Source organism: Marmota marmota, unplaced genomic scaffold (genome assembly GCF_001458135.2).
Source record: "Marmota marmota marmota unplaced genomic scaffold, marMar, whole genome shotgun sequence".
NCBI classification, from domain to species: Eukaryota; Metazoa; Chordata; class Mammalia; order Rodentia; family Sciuridae; genus Marmota; species Marmota marmota.
In genome coordinates, this window is record NW_025999943.1 from 7696386 (window position 1) to 7714766 (window position 18381).

At 35.4% G+C, this 18381-nt stretch overlaps 1 pseudogene; it reads left to right on the top strand.

Annotated features, from left to right (window-relative positions):
* Positions 1-17487, top strand: part of LOC107153744 — a 65215-nt pseudogene extending 47728 nt beyond the window's left edge.
* Positions 17488-18381: the final 894 nt, after the last annotated feature.

Here is an 18381-nt window from a genome sequence, read left to right on the forward strand (position 1 = left end):
TTAAGGATCCTCAAGAACAAATATGAAGGAACAAGACCATGGGAAAAAAGAAGAAAATATAAAACAACAACAAAATGAACAGTAAAAACAAAAATGATGAAGCAAAAATATGACAAATAACACAGTAATTGAAATTAAAAAAAAAAAAAAGCAGAAACTCTCCAGATTGTTTCCAAAAATAGAGATAATCAGTGAAGAAGGAAAAAATACTGAGACATTCTGCCAGAACACTGCCGAGGGATAAAGAGATTAAACATGGAAAAGAGTTAAACAGTTAGTAGATTGAGAGGACTCACCACATAATAATTGGCACTCCAAAAAAAGAAAATATGGGGAATAGCTTGAAAACAATATCAAGAGGGCAAGTAACTAAAGGTTTTAATTTTGAAGAAAGATATGAGCCCTTAGCCCATGTGTGGGTTAAATAAAAGTAAAGTCGTGTTTAGATATACCAGGGTGGAGATGCAGGCTATCAAGAACAAAGAAAAAAATCCCCCAAAGTAGTAGAGGCAGATTACATCTAAAGGCATGCCAACCTGATGGTAATGAGGATACAGAACAGGAGAGAAGTTCAATGCAATGTTTTATTTTATTCAAGGAAAAACAGGAAATATGGTATAAATTCTCAGAGAAAATTATGGTGTAATACATGCATGTGAAAATAAAATAGAAATACAACATATGAATTCCAAAATTGTAGAGGGACTAGACAAGAAAAAATATTACCAATCTAATAGAAAACAAGAAAGAAGAAAGGAAACAAACAAATAAATCAACATACAAGGACAAAGAAGGGAAAGAGAAAATGAAGAAAAAATGATTAGTAGATAGAATTCTAAATAAATAAGTAGGTACAATAAAAATTGGTATATTAAATTTTATAATTAAGAAGCAGATTATAAAAATGAATACACTTCTAAAATGAAATGCCTTAAAAAGTTAGAAAAAAGAGAAAGAAAGGAGTACCACCTGATAAGCATCAAGAAACAAAAGCCAAATTATCAATATTAATATCAGACAGAATCTAAGATATTTCTTTCTAACAATGGGATAACTACTAGTTCCCTACATCCAATTACAGATAGTGATTTAATGGTGTTTTCTTCACCACCAAATTCACACATGTGGCTTTGGGATGAACATCTAATTTTACAAGAGGTAAAATTAAACTTTTGATGTGTGTTTCAAGGGGACTTCTAAAACAAGAAGGAGGAAGGACACTTAGGATGACAGCAATATATAAAGTCCAGTGATTTTTTAAATTGGATACAAAATGTCCTTCATTTAAGCATATATTAAATTTATTTTCTTGGTATCATCAAGCTTTTGTTCTCCCCAACCAAGCTGCATGTTGTTGTATTGAGGTTTTGATTGATTGCTGTATAATCAGTGGGTTCTCCTTCTCTCCCTATACCCATGTCATGTGACAAGAGACCTTGTACTGACTTAAGAATGTGTTCCAACCCAGAGACATTAGGTTCAGTCTTGCGACTTGCAATGGAGTGTTTCTAGATGTCACATGACCAAGGATAAAAAAATTTTGGGACCCCTCTTTTTCTCTTTTGCATCCTGGCAATGAGTGTGTAAGTGGCTTTGCTCCACCATGGACCTTCTGCCATGATGCACTGCCAATGCTGCAGGACCAACAGCAACAAGACCAATCATTCATGGACTGAAAACTCCAAAACTATGCATCAAAATAAATATTTTTCTCTTTAAAAGTTGATTGTCTCAGGTATTTGTTATAGTAACAGCAGTCTGACACACTTTTCTTTTTCTGTAATATTCAACTGAAAAAAACTAGAAAAAAGAACAGCATAAACCCAAAGTTAAAAAGAATGAAAGAATAAGAGTAGAAACCAAAGAAATAGAAGAAAAATTGCATGTGATGTTAATGAAAATTAGAAGTTAGTTACTTGATGAAATTAATAAAATAAACACATCTAGCTTCACTGATAGAGAAATTGCCATAGGGAATTAAACCAATTCAGTGAGTTTAAGTATTTATGAAAATGTTGTTTACCTATCTTAACTTACACACCCTCACTAACTTTTATACATGTATTTTCAATGACTATATTATATTCTGATTGTTCTAATTTTTTTCCCAGAATATACTTTTAAGATTGTATACAGTGAATATACTTTTAACTCTGATTGTCTCTTATTGGACAACTACCAACAACAACAACAAAAGCCTCTCAAAACTAACAAACTATCCCACTTTCACCTTTATTTCCAGCAATCTTTACTTGAATTTTCAATCTAGACTTCAGTTAATGAATGCTGTATAACATTAGATGAAACTTTAATTAACTCTGTCTCTCACTCCTACTCCACCAATTGGTAATTTGGTTTTTTGGATTCATGCATTAACTTCCATAAAAACAAACTCAGTATTTAAATTATACTGGCAATATATATAAAAACAATCTGAGAAGTTTCCTGATGACAGCCTAAAATATCTTTATGTTTTATTTAGATATTGTAGATTTAACATGGTTTTTATTTTTCAAAAAGACATCATTTTGCTTTCAAAAAAATCGAATGGTATATTAAAAACTAAATAAAATTAAGTCCATGCCTTACTGACTTAACCTTGAATATTTGCAATTATCCCTTCATAGATTATTCATAACACTAAATATCCTTTCCATGTTGCCAGGATACAGCAATTGAAAAAGAATATTGAACCACTTTAAACAAATTTGGATGAGCAGTGTACTTAGAAAAGGATTCCCTGCTGTTCATGTATTAATAGATGTTCTTTTCCATTTGAAGTCAGCGAATATTATATTGTAGTATTGACATAATGGATATTGCATCTTGATGCTATGAGACAGACAAATACACAAATACTTGTGCAGTGTATCTGGTGGGGGCAAGTGAATGAAGGAAACAGAGGCAGAATAAGAAGGAAAGAGAGTTTGAAGAGAAGTAGTATATACAGAGTGGTTTAAGAGGGCTTCCTGTGCAAGTGAGATTTTAAACAAAGGCTTAAAGGAAGTGAGAAGCCCAGGATATCTGAGAAAGAGCATCCCTGATCACAAGGACAGCATTGGCAAAGGATTTGAGTGTGTAGCATGTCTGGGAAAAGCAAGGCAGTCCTTGTGATCAGGGCGAGCAGGTGAAGAGCCAGAAGATGAGATCCAGTAGCAAGTGGACAGGCAGGGGGGGTCCCTCATGGAAGGCCTGATACGGCACTTTGGAGAACATTGCCTCTTTCACTGAGTAGGTGGTAATCTACTGGTGATCCAGACACAATTATTTAGACCATGCTATGTGGATTATCAGAAGGAAACCAGAGCATCAGATATTTGAGCACTCCTGGGGAACATATTTATTGAGTGCTTTGGATGTAAACAACTGTATTCATTGACTATAAAAACTAGGTAAAGACTTTCTGCAACACTAACGTAATTTTTATAACTATATACTTTTTGAACAAAACTTTGATTTAGGGAAATCAACCTCTTAAAATTTACCATTTTTTTTTCCTCCCCAAAGAAGCACATAGAGACATAAGGTGAAAGCTGACAAACAACAACAAATGAATATTATACTTAGGAAAAGAAAAATATTAGCATGTTTTATCATTTGAATAACACAGCTGGTCATAGTGATAGGCACTGATTACATAGGCCTAATAAAAACAGAAAAGAAGCACTGTGAAAATTTAACTATATTGCTTATAAATTTAAAAGTTTCATAAGGACATAATTGAAATAAGAATTCTTAAAAATTTTTCATATACTGGCTTAGTCTAGTCATACCAAAATTTTGGGTGTATCATACCTGGGATTTTTAAATCCTTTAATTGGACAAAGGCTAAACGATATTGAGTTCGAACATGGCATAAGCTCTAGTGTTTAAGTTATTTAATGCAGGGATTTTAGGAGTTTACTGATCACACATACACAAGATAGTGTGATCCTTATCTTCATAACTAGAAAATCATCCCATATGAATATTCTTGCCTGGAAAGACAATACAGAAGATGTTTGAGAAGGAGTGACCCAGCCAGGGCTGCAGCTGGAGCACAATCGGCCTTCCGTTGTCAAGGCCACCTGTATGAATGGTGGGCTGTTGATGCGAGAGCTAGCTCCTGGCACTGGCAGTTCCCTTTGTCTTCCAAATCTCCGGAAAAGAGGAGGAAGCAGTGATCTGGCAGAGTGGACTCAATCCTAACGCCACCCCTTCACTTCCTCTGCACCTGCAGGGCACCCTGCATGGTGTCAAGTGAGGCAATGGGGAACTAGGATTTGCTGAAAAGAGAATTACACCTTGCAGCCAATCATAATGAACATATGCTACTCCGAGGATTGAGAAATATCAATATAGAGATCCTTATTTAACCAGACCAGCAGGAAACTGTGGAAATGAGTGTTCTGGCCAGTTATGGTGAATGCCTGTTCCCCACTGACCTGTGCTAATTATGTTGTGAGACTTCTGTTCTCTACCCAGTGGTATATTTATGACCTATGACTTAGCCAGACTAAAGATACTAGCTATTTATTAATACACATAGACGTTATACTAGAAGAACAAAATGAGATCTGTGATGTTGTCAGTGACATTACCACAAATAAATGTCTTTATTGAATAGGAAGTCAACTGCAAACACCATCTACATATAAACATCTGCCTTAGTACACAGTTTACAAAACAAAATCTATTCATAGTCCACAGATAAACAAGATTTCTTCCTAAACCATATTGTCAACATTTCTTGGAACTCAGAGTCTGACATCTCTGAAATTCTCTACGTGGTCAACTTCTCTTCAGAATGTTCCTTTCACCTTCTTTTCTGGGGATACCTGGTTGTCCCCCAAGATCCTCCTCCCTGGCAGCCCACTCAAGTGGAGCTTTGTTCCTTCCTATCATCCTCTTGCCTTTGGATCCAGTGGTGAGAATTACCTCTTCCTGGTCATTGCCATTTCCAAATGCTTGCCCTTCCTTACTACTTAAAAACTTTATTTTTTTTTATATGGCCTGGAGGTGAGTGCTCTATCTGATGTGTGTGTAGCAAAAATTTGCTTCCAAAATATAAGCTTTTTCTTCACCTCATTGATTGTCTCTTTTGCAGAGAAGAAACTTTTTAGTTTGAATCCATCCCACTTATTGATTCTTGATTTTATTTCTTGCACTTTAGGAGTCTTGTAAAGAAAGTTGGAGCCTAATCCAACATGGTGAAGATTTGGGCCTGTGTTTTCTTCTATTAGGTGCAGGGTCTCTGTTCTAATTCCTAGGTCCTTGATCCACTTTGAGTCTTGTGCAGGGTGAGAGATAGGGGTTTCATTTTATTTTGCTGTGTATTGATTTCCAGTTTTCCCAGCACCATTTGTTAAAGAGGCTATCTTTTTATTGTATTTGTTTATTTTTATGTGGTGCTGAGGATCGAACCCAGTACCTCACATGGGCTAGACAAGTGCTCTACCACTGAGTTACAGCCCCAGCCCTGAAGAGGCTATCTTTTCTACAATGTATGTTTTTGGTGCCTTTGTCTAGTATGAGATAACCGTATTTATGTGGGTTTGTCTCTATGTCTTCTATTCTGTACCATTGGTCTACAAGTCTATTTCAGTGACAATACCATGCTGTTTTTGTTACTATAACTTTGTACTATAGTTTAAGGTCTGATATTGTGACACTTCCTGCTTCACCCTTCTTGCTAAGGATTGCTTTGGCTATTCTGGGTCTCTTATTTTTCCAAATGAATTTCATGATTGCCTTTTCTATTTCTGTAAGGAATGATGTCAGTATTTTAATTGCAATTGATTAAATCTGTATAGTGCTTTGGTTAGAATGGCCATTTTGATAATATTTATTCTGCCTATCCAATAGCATGGGAGGTCTTCCCATCTTCTAAGGTCTTCTTCAATTTATTTCTTTAGTGTTCTGTAGTCTTCATTGTAAAGGTCTCAGAAAACTTAACACCAAAATAACTAACAATTCAATCAATAAATGGGCTAAGGAACTGAACAGATACTTCTCAGAAGAAGAAACACAATCGATCAACAACTATATGAAAAAAAGGTTCAATATCTCTAGCAATTAGAGAAATACAAATCAAAACTACACTGAGATTTCACCTCACTCCAGTCAGAATGGCAGTTATCAAGAATACAAGCAACAATAAGTGTTGGCAAGGATGTGAGGAAAAAGGTACACTCATACATTGCTGGTGGGACTGCAAATTTGTGCAACCACTATGGAAAGCAGTATGGAGATTCCTTAGAAAACTTGGAATGGAACCACTGTTTGACCCAGCTATCCCACTCCTCAATCTATACCCTAAAGACTTAAAAACAGCATACTACATGAATGCAGCTGCTTCAATGTTTATAGCAGAACAATTTACAATTGCTAAACTATAGATGCAAACTAGATGCCCTTCAATAGATGAATGGAGAAAGAATCTGTGATACATATACACAATGGAATATTACTCAGCATTAAAGGAGAATAAAATTATGATATTTGCAGGTAAATGGATGGAGTTGGAGAATATCATGCTAAGTGAAGTAAGCCAATTCCAAAAAAAAACAAAAGCCAAAAATTCTCTCTTATAAGTGGATGCTGACCCATAATCAGATGTGGGGGCATGGGGAGAATGGAAGGACTTTGATTAGGAAAAGGGGAGGGAGGGATAGGAAGGGACCTGGGGTAGGAAAGATGGTGGAATGAGATGAAACATCATTACCTAGGTACATGTATGAGTGCACATGTGGTGTGACTCTACACCATGCCCAATCAGAGAAGTGAAAGGTTGTGCTTCGTTTATGTACAAGGAATCAAAATATATTCTGCTATCACATATAACTTATTAGAAGAAATTAAAATTTTTCAAAAGCTTCATTTTTTAAGCTCTTGATACAATAAGGTTTGTTACTCATATATCCACAAGCTTCTGGGATCTTCCTGACATTTGTTAAAAGTTTATTTTAGCAGATCACTGTCACTCTGTCCTAAATGATTGTGTTCAATTCTTAGTGATTTCAATATCAATATGAACGGTTTTTCAAACACCTAAGCTCTCAGTTCTTTGTCTTCTCTCCTCCAAAGTTCTATCCTAAAGCTCGACATTCCAATAACTGTACATCTTCCATGGTCTCAGGAGTGACTGTTGAACTCCTTGACTAATACTGTCCATCTTCCCACTCACTATTTCTACCACCAAGTTTTAATTATTCTTTGACTACATTGAGATGCTCTACAAGATCAATGAGACTTATTTCCCTTAAATCTTAATTTCCATGTTTTCAACTTATGTTTCTAATTTCTTATGATCTCTAATTATAACTTCCCGTTATACACCCCCACTCACTTGTGCCTCTCACTCTTGGACATGCTTTCATTGAAAAACTTCAAACTTAGTTCAATCCAATTCTTTGCCTCCTCCATATATAACTGTTTTAAATATACTGGGAAAAAGAACTTGACCATACTGGTATTAACTTATATTCATTCTTGTATGTTATTTATTTCCAGTATTTGAATTCTATTTTATCTCTTACTCTTCAATTTAGACATGTTAGTATTATTATTTTGTTTTTGTTTTGTTTTGTTTTTTCCTACCAGGGATTGAACCCAGAGGTGCTTACAACTAAGCTACATCCCCCCAGTCCCTTTGTATATTTTATTTGGATACAGGGTCTTGCTAAGTTGCTTAGGGCCTCACTAAGTTGGTACGGCTGGCTTTGAACTCTCCGTCCTCCTGCCTTAGCCTCCTGAGCCACTGGGATTACAGAAATGCGCCACTGCACCTGGCTTATTGTTTTTGGTACTGTTTTATAAAACAGATACTTATGATTACCTATGATACTTATGATTACTTATGATTACCTATGATGACTTATGATTATTCTCATGTAAACCAATTTTTCTATATCCATAGAGTCTTAATATATGTACTGTTATAGTCTAGCTTCCCCCACCTGCCATAATTACTTTTAAGGTAATCCATGTGGCAGCATAGATCAATAGTTTATTTCTTTTTATTTCTGAGTAGTATTCCATTCCAACAGTTTGTTCTTCCATTCACAAAGTGGGATGGGTTATTTCCAATTTCTAACTATTGCAAGCAAAGCTGTCATACAAATTAACCTGCAAGTTTTATATGGACATAAGCTTTCAAAGGGTAGATGATATATTATGGTTTGGATATGAGAAGTCATCCCAAATCTCCTGTGTTAATGTGGAAATATTCAAATGTGAAATGATTGAGTTATAATAGCTGTAATCTAGTCAGTTTATCCTAGTTTGGACTGCCTGGATGGTAACTGTAGGCAGATGGGGCATGGCTGGTGGAGGTGGGTCACTGGGAGCACATTCTGGATGGATGCATCTTCCCTGTAGCCCCTTTCCCCAAGATGCTTCCAGACCACCCTCTCCTGAGCTACTTTACTCTGCCACACTCTTCCATGGATGCTTTGCGTCACCTTGGACCTACAGCAATAAGGCCAACCAGGAACTGAAACCTTGAGCCCCAAATAAACTTTTCTGCTCTAATTCATCCTTGTCAGGTACTTCTGCACAGTGATGAGAAGCAGACTAACACAGATAATATGATCTGTATATGCTTATCATTTTAAGAGACTCAAAATGTTATCAATATTGTTATATTCTCATTTCTATACATCCTTTCATATACTTTTGATATGATTAGTTTTTAAAACAAAATTGGCCTTTTTAATAGGCATGTAGTAGAATGTTACTGTGGTTTAAGTTACATTTACCTGAGAACTAATGTTGAGCCTCTTTATACATGCATATTTGTCATTTGTACATATTCTTCGGTGAAATGTACCTTCAAATGTTTTGTCAAATTTTTAAATGGATAATTTTTTAAATAAATTTTCAAAGTTCTTGATATATTTTGGTTACAAATTTATTATAAGATATGATTTGCAAAAGTTTTTTTTCAGGTGATAGCTTATTTTTTCATTTTCTTCATGGTACCGTCAATGATTAGATATTTTCAATATTAATTAAGTTCAATTTATTATTTTTTATAGAGTGTGCTTTAGGTGTTTTAATTAAGAATTTTTTTATTAAGCCAGGGTCATAAAGGCTTTTTCTTATGTGTTCTTCTAATAGTTTTATAATTACATTTACATTTAATCTGAGACCCATTTTAAGTATTGTTTATGGTGTGAGATATGGAACAAAGCCAGTTTCTTTTCCTTTCCTTTTCTTTTTTTGCATATAGATATCCAGTTGATGTAATAACACTTGTTGAAAAAAAAACAAAAAACATTCTTTTTACATTGAATCACCTATGCCAAAATCAATTGTCCATATACATGTGGCTTTATTTCTGGACTCCATGTTAGTTTCCATTGGTCAGCTGTATTTTAATGCAACATTGTATTGATTTATTTAGCTTTATAAGGAGTCTAAAAATCAGGTAGTCTTAGTACTCCAACTTTGTTCTTTTTCAAAGTCACTCAAGCTACTATAAATCTTTTGCATTTCTATAGTAAATTTAGAATCACTTTGTCCATTTCTTCAAAAGAGTTTGTAAGAAATTTTATTTGGATTCTGTTCAATCTAGAAATCAATTTGCATCTTATCGAGTTATAGTTAAGAACACAATATAGCTATACATTTATTTATTAGGTCTCTAAATTCTCTCAGCAATGTTTTATAGTTTTCAATGTATATTTTTTCCATATTCCATTTTATCTTCTTCTTTAAGAATTCTAGTTATATACTACAATATATTAGGTCACTTCAAGTTGACCAGAGGCTCCTAAGACTGTTTATTTATTTTTTTAAATTATCTTCTTTCTGGGTCCTATTATTAATAGTTTTTGTTGCTCTATGTTTAAGTTTATGGGTATTTTCTTCTGCAACATCCAATCACCTGTTAATAGTATCCAATGTACATATATTTAATTTAGCAAATTGAGATTCATCACTAGAAGCTGATTTAGGTCTTTTTTTGTTTGTGTACCTCTTTACTTTTTGAACATATGGAATACAGCCATAATATTTGATTTTAAATTATTATTTTTTTTTAAAGAGAGAGTGATAGAGAGAGAGAGAATTTTTTTTTTTAACATTTATTCTTTAGTTTTCGGCAGACACGACATCTTTGTATGTGGTGCTGAGGATCGAACCCGGGCCGCACGCATGCCAGGCGAGCGCGCTACCGCTTGAGCCACATCCCCAGCCCTGATTTTAAATTATTGTCTGCTCATTCTAATCTCTGTGTCCAGTTAGCTTCAATTGATGACTTTATCTTCTTATTTGGATTGGATTTTTTTTTTTATTTCTTTGCATGCCTGGTAATATTTTGTTGGATTTGAGTCACTTTTTATTTAACCTTATTGTGTTAGGTTGTTTTTATATTCCTATAAATATTTGTTAGTTTTATTTAAGATGTAGTTAGATTACTAGAAAATAGCCCAGTACTTTGGTTTTGCCTTAAGGATTTGTTGAGCGGGACTGGAGCAGCGCTTGGTCTAGAGCTATTTACTCCAAGGCAAGAGACCCTTCTCTTTACCAAAGGCCTTAGAAATCTTGAAATTTTCCAATCTCTGTAGTATGAACAGACTCCATTCCCAGGCCTCCATGAGTTTCAGGCACTATTACTTCTAATATTTCTGAGTGTCAAGAGCTCCAGGCTCTACTGATATTCCACAAAGCCCAGGGTGACCTAGAGTACTCAACAGTGACCTCCTGCAGATCTCCAGAATTTTCTCACTGGGCGGCTCTTTCCTTTCACGTTCTCTGTCCTGTGATCTCTCTTCACCTGTTTTCCCCACAACTATCTGCTCTGTGTCCTCAACTCTGGAAGTTTGCTAAGTTCTGTCTGGGTTTCCCTCCCCTCATCAAGGCTTATAAACTCTCTCAAGACAGTGAGCTCAGGAAATCACAGAACTCACCATACTTGTTTCTCTTCTCCCAGATATTATTGTCCCTTGATACATGATATCTAGAGTCTTAAAAACCATTGCTGTGTGTGTGTGTGTGTGTGTATGTTAAAGTGTTTCAGGAGAGAGGTAAATGTAGTCCCTGTTTCTCCATCTTGGCTGCCACTAGAAATCCTGTTCTTATTTATTTTTTAATTTCAATCATATTTTTTCTAGAATATTTATTTGGTTAATTTTCAAATATTTCTGGGGTTTTCTTTCTTTATTATTTTCATTTTTCTTATTTCTTGCTCACTTTAAAATGGTGGGCTCTTCAAATATTTCAAATGCTCCAATTTTATATTTAATATGCAATATACCAATTATTTGACATTTCTAACCTGTGATTTTCTTTTTAATGACTCTAATTGAGCCTCCTTTTTAATTGATTATTTATGTATTTTATAAACTTTAAAAATCGATACTTATTTTTTATCAAAGTTTAGACTTACAGAAAAGTTGAGCAGAAAGTACAATTTTCTTTCCCCTATCTCCCTCCACTCCTAAACTTTTCCCTTATTAATGTTGAACATTAGTGTGACACATTTGTTACACTCCATAAACCAATGCTGACACATTACTATTATTATTATTATTATTATTATTATTATTATTATTATTAACTAAAGTCCATAATTGACTTTAGGGTTCACTCTGTGTTAGCCAGTTATGTGGATTTTGATAAATGTGTTATATTATATTCCAACATTACATTATCTGTTTTAGTCAGTTTTTTGCTGCTGTGACCAAAAGTCCTGAAAATAACAATTTTAGAGGAGGAAAATTTTATTTTGAGGCTCATAGTTTCAGAGGTCTCAGTCCATAGACAGCCAGCCCCATTGCTCAGGGATGGAGGTGATGTTGTACATCATGTGGAAGAATGTGGTAGAGGGAAGTGGATCAAGACACAAAGATCAGGAAGCAGAGAGAGACTTTATACATCTGATACAAAATGTATCAACGGCATGGCCCCAAAGACTGACGTCTTCCAGCTACACCCACCTGCCTTTAGTTACCACTCAGTTAATCCCTATGAGGAGATTAATTCACTGATTGGGTTAAGACTCTCATAACCCAATCATTTCACCTCTGAACGGTCTTGCATTGTCTCACACATGAGCTTCTGGGGAACACCTAATATCCAAATCATAATGGTATCTTATAGTTCCATTGCTCTAAAAATCCCCTGTGCTCTACCCTTATTCTTCCCTTCCTATGCCAACTTCTGACAACCATCTCTTTATTTTTGCCTTTTCCAAAACCTCATTTATTTTGAATCATAGATTCAGATTGGTTTCTCCATTTAGTAATATGCATGTAAGATTCTATCATATCATTTCATAGTTATGGGTTATTTCTTTTTATCAGTATTATTCTATCATACATAGGTTTTTTAATCCATTCACCTTTCTTTGAATGAATAGTTTGTTATTGTTTTAATTTGCAAGTTCCTAAAGATAGATAATATTAAGCATCTTTTCATAGCTTCTTTGCTAGCTGTATTTTTTCTTTGTTGAGGTGTGTATTTAGATGTTTTTTTTTCAATTTTAAATTTAATTGTTTGTTTTCTTATTGTTGAGTTTTAACAGTTCTTTGTATATTTTGAATGCAAGTCCTAATCTTCTATTATACCTTGATGTTTTATCCATGGGGATACTGTGAGGTTTAGGTTGAACATGTCTCTATGGATAATAATTGCATTTGCTTCTGCTGTAATCCGTGGGGCACAATAGATCCCTCCAGTACACTGGTTCCAATATCATGTCTTACTTTAGCTCACTTCCTGAGGCCACTAGGCTATTAGAAGCCAAATCTCTGAGTAAAATAAATGTGCAGATTTTACCAGAGCAATTGCAGCCTCATGTTCAGCTTGACTTGCCACTTCTGTTGCAGCAACCCTGTGAGTATGTTTGTCTCTGAGGATTTCTCCTACTTCACCAGGAGCTCAGCTATAAAATTCAAAGTGTAGTTTTGTTACATTTGTTTTTCATTTCCAGATTTTTTTGTTGATTTTTTTTTAATGTTTAATGTCTCACTATTTTGCTGAAATGATAATGTCATAGAGGATTTTAACAGCACACTTTCAATTTATTTTCACAAATCCAACATCTTATCCAAATGTCTGTGGGTCATCTCTAAGTAGGAATTAATTGGGTTTTATTCAAGACTATAATGTGTTTCTTGCTAATATCTGTTAGGAGTTGGATCTAAGTCTGATTTCTTTATGTACCTCCACGATCCTTACACAGAGTAGACATTCAATGAAGGTCAGTTGAATAAAAATATGTCTAATATTGAATAATGAAATATATGAATAATGTATCTGACCCTTGATATTGCTAAGCCTAAAAAATAAATGCTTAAAAAACAAGGCTCCCTTTTAAGAGTTTGGATTTTCACTAGTAATTAAAAATACAGTCTGCAAATACAGCTGAGCCTTTCTATTTGGGGAAGAGCAGTGAGGCCCAGGAACAATGTTATATATTAATTCTCTGGGGAGGCTTGGTATACAACTACCATACAGGTGTTTCCTGTTGAAACTCCAAGTTCCCATGCAAGAAGTTGGAGGACAGCTGAGAACAAAACTTAGCCTACTTAATTACATTTGCCCAGTGTGCTGCATAAAAAGTCACTGACCAAAAATAACATGTCTAAGTACTGTTGAACTTGAGATACAAACCAGTAGCAGTCAGGAAATTCAAAATTAAATCTGATCTCCACCCTTCACTTGCCTCATTGTGCCCAGGCAGCACCAAGGTCAGAAATTAATTGGAGACACTGCAAAACACACAGCCTGCAATATTTCAGCTTAGTGAGGTCAAGAGCAAAACTTAGTTAAAACCTTATTAGAGCAGTTTACAGAAGTACATTACTGTGAATATGAAATTAGACTTGCCTTGATGGATGTGTCACCTACCCAAGGTAATTTGTTGGGAATAATTTGAAAATGTGAGTGAACATAATTAAACTTCAGTTTGATAGTAGTCTGATCGTTATTCTGGGTGCACTTGTCTCTATAGATTTGACACTGAAAATGCCTAGGATATAAAGGACACATTTCAGTCACTTAGTTTTGAGTTAATATTTGGTGTCTTTGTAATAAAGCTAAAATTAATTTTTTATGCTTTTTTTTTCCTTCTGTGTGAACATAAGTATAAGATAAAACCTCAAGGGTTGCATTACTGTAAAAATTACTGGCATACTATCTACACCCCTTATTGCAGCAAAACCCTGGTCAGTCTTCCCTAGTATAAAAGAAACACCCTCAGCTGGGATTATAAATGCCCACCTGGTTACTGAAATACATAAAGGAAATTATTCTTCGGATTTTAGACTATCCTTTAGGTACATTTGTACTTTCTTTTAAAAGTCTCTGCAATTTCCAGTCAAACTTGTTAATTTTTTAAAATTTAACTTGAGACACAACAGTTTAGTGTTGATTAAGCTATCTTCTTTAAGTACAGAAAATAATATATCTTTTTATCAAGAGATGTTAAGGAAAGAAATAAAGGGAAAAAAGCTGTAGCAATCAGCTAGTACCATGAATTTTATTTATTTCATATGATATTTAATCATGTATTGTATATTAATTGGAGAATATGATTTAATTTATACTAAGAATATCAATCATACTTTAAAATATGGGAACAAAAAATAAGTTCATCATTAACTCAGAGTAGCTATTTCCTGAATTATAGCTTATTTCTCTCTTCATCATTAATTAAATATTTCTTTAAAAGTCAGACTCAGTAAGAACATGCGTTTTGTTTCAAGATTAAAAAAAATAATAATTCTAACCTTGATTTGGGATTTAAGCCATTTGCTTTACATTACCTGTATGGCTTAGACATCCAGGGTTGCTATTTATTGTTTACTCAAGTGATCTGGAAGAAGGGTTCATTATGAGATTGTACTGTGTTGCTAAGCACATGGGTTCAGTATTCAGATATCTGTCTTTCAACATCTTTTCAGTTCTCTTTCCCATTAATTTTGCCTACTGCTTTTAATGTTTCTAAACAGCAGACAAACACATAATGATAAACCCTCTATGGACATGACTGGTTCTCCCACCCCCAGGGAGTTACATAAGAACAATTCTGTATTCACCATGGTCAGGCACAAAGGAAGAGCAAAAGCCCACCCTAACGTGACCTGCTGCACAAAATACCTTTTGTTATCAACTGAAGTGCTCTTCTGAATCCTCAAACCACCCATTGACAGATTTTCTTTTTCCCACATACATAATTTATAAGTCATCTAATTAATTTTTCATAAGTTAAACAATTGTTAATATTAGTTCCTGGTCTTCATGAATGGCAAAAATTAATTTTCCTCCAAATCCACTTGCAATGCATTCTTCCTTCTCTCCAGTGCTCTAGAGAGACTTGAATATTTGCAATCTTAACTTTAGGCTCAGTCTTAGAATTAAAAGTCTCTAATCAGACAAAAGCTTATACAATAGGAGCAAGTCTTAGCAAATCGCTCAAGGGGGAAGTCCTGCACCACATGATATATCACTGACCTTTCTCCTCTGTCCTTGTTGCACCGAGATCTGAACCCCTCCTCTGTCTCCATTTATAGAGTATTTGACAATGACTGATGGTTTTGTGTTTTTCATTGCTGTCATTGCTTTAAAATGCAGTTGGTGTTATGTGGAATCTTGGGGAGCACAGTGAGGCAAAAAGGAGCAGGAAAAAAAATTGACACAAAACATTTCATCAGTCAGATAAGAGATCTGCTAGCACAAATTTTTGAGTAACTTTTAAACTCCTGGTACTTAACAAGAATGAGGCACAATCATACACTGTAACAAACAGATCCATTAAAATGCAAACATAGGCTGCTGTTCTGGTTCCTGAGTTGGAGTGGGAAATTAACAGGCTGTCTGAAGCAGGGAAGACCACGGTGAGCCTGGCTTTGGAGGAGTATTTGGTTTTCGATGGTGACAATATTCGTCAAGGTCTTAAAAATCTTGGCTTTAGTTTCAAAGCCAGAGAAGAGAATGTTCAGCTCATTACAGAAGTTGCTAAGCTGTTTGCAGATGCTGGCTTAGTGTGCATCACAAGTTTTATATCACCCTATACAAAAGATCAAAACAATGCAAGGCTAATCCATGAGGGTGCAATTTTACTCTTTTTTGAAGTATTTGTTTATGCTCTCCTGCATGTCTATGAACAGAGGGATGTCAAAGAACTCTACAAAAAAAAAAAAAAAAAAAAAAAAAAAAAAAAAAAGCACAGGTAGGAGAAATTAAAGGTTTTACTGGGATCGATTCTGAATATGAAAAACCAGAAGCCCCTGAATTGGTGTTGAAAACAGACTCCTGTGATGTAAATGACTGTGTCCACCAAGTTGTGGAACTTCTATAAGAACAGGATATTGTTCCTGTGGATGCCTCTTGTGGAGTAAAAGAACTATATGTACCAGAAAATAAACTTCATCTGGCAAAAACAGATGCAGAAATATTACCAGCATTGAAAACTAATAAAGTGGATATGCAGTGGGTGCAGGTTCTGGCTGAAGGTTTCACAACCCCACTGAACGGCTTCATGAGAGAGTACTTACAGTGCCTTCACTTTGATTGTCTTCTGGGTGGGGATGTCATTAACTTGTCAGTGTCTATAGTTCTGACAGCTACTCAAGAATAGGAGGAGAGGCTAGACAGCTGGAGAGCATTTGCTCTGATGTATGAGAACCATGGTGTGGCAATTCTTCCCAATCCAGAATGTTTTGAGCACAGGAAACAGGAGTGCTGTGCCAGAAGGGGGGTGAGCAACACCCAAGAGCCACCCCTCCATTAAGATTTTTATGGAGCCAGGAGATTGGCTGACTGGGGGAGATCTTCAAAACCTGGACTGAATTTATTGGAATGATGGTCTTGGTCAATATTGTCTTACTCCTACTGAGCTCAAGCAGAAGTTTAGGGATATGAATCCTGATGCTGTCTTTGCATTTTTACCAGTGTAGTCACCCAGTTCACAATGGACATGCTCTGTCAATGCAAGACACTCATAAGCAACTTCTAGAGAGGGACTACTGGCATCCCATCCTCCTCCTTCACTCCTTTGGTGGCTAGACAAAGGACAACGATGTTCCTTTTGATGTGGTGCATAAAGCAGTATGCTGTGGTGCTAGAGGAAGGAGTCCTGAATCCTGAAAGCACAGTGGGAGCCATCTTCCCATCTCCCAGATGTATGCTGGGCTGACTGAGGTGCAGTGGCATTGCAGAGCACAGATGGTTGCAGGAGCAAAGTTGCACATTGTTGGAGGAGACCCCGCTGGCATGCCTCATCCAGAAACAGGGAAGGATCTTTATGATCCAACCCAGGGCACCAAAGTGCTGACAATGGCCCCTGGCCTAACCTCCTTAGAAATCGTTCCCTTTCGAGCTGCAGTTTGCAACAAGAAGCAGCGCGTGGACTACTATCACTCTGAATGCCATGAAGACTTTGAATTTATGTCAGGAACTCAAATGCAGAAATTTGCCCAAGAAGGCCAGAAGCCTCCTGAAGGGTTCATGGCACTCAAGGCCTAGACCATGCTGACGGAATCCCTGGAGAAAACCTAAGCATTAACCTAGTCATCACTCCAGCTTTGATGCATTGCCAACTCCCAGAGTGGACCACATCGTCACTCTTGGCATTTCTTTGTGGTTGTATCTGTCTGGATGTGCTTCCTAAAATCAGTTTTCCTCAACTTGCATCAGTGTTGTTCACCTTATGAGTTCTGTTTTGAACTGGTGTAACGCACTGCTGGCTTTAATGTATTTTTCCACTTGTAACAGATTCCTATAATATGATTTTATGATTTGAAAATCATGTCTTTTTATATTTATGCTCTGTCTCATGATTTTTTCAAGCTGTTGTATTAGTTGTAACCAGTATATACATTGAATCTCACTTTTCATCCCTTTAAAAAAAAATCACTGAACAGTAAATATGGCTTGACTTTGTTTTGGAAATTTTTCAAGACATGTGTAGCAATTAGAATTTTTTTCTACACTGAAAATGTAAACTGCCTCCTCTCTTCCTTCCAATCAGCTATTGATATTTCAGCTGTTATAAACTAAAGTATTCTTATGATCATTGTCAAATCAGAACAGACTTCTTTATTCAATAAAGTTAATTTGAGCTGGGGTTGTGGTTCAGTGGTAGAGTACTTACCTAGAATGTGTGAGGCACTGGGTTCAATCCTCAGCACCACATAAAAATAAGTAAATAAATAAAATAAAGGTAATGTGTTCATCTACAACTAAAAAATATATTTTAAAATATTTTTTTGGCTTTTTAAAAAATGCTAAATTCGATATAATTTTGATTAGACTACCTGTTTGTAGCATGGGTTTGAAGTATGATGCTTCTAGAAAAGAATTTTGATTATATGTATAAAACTTTCTGATTATAAAGATCATTATAGTCAAATTTTCAGAATTATTAGCAGTTTATGCTACACACACACACAC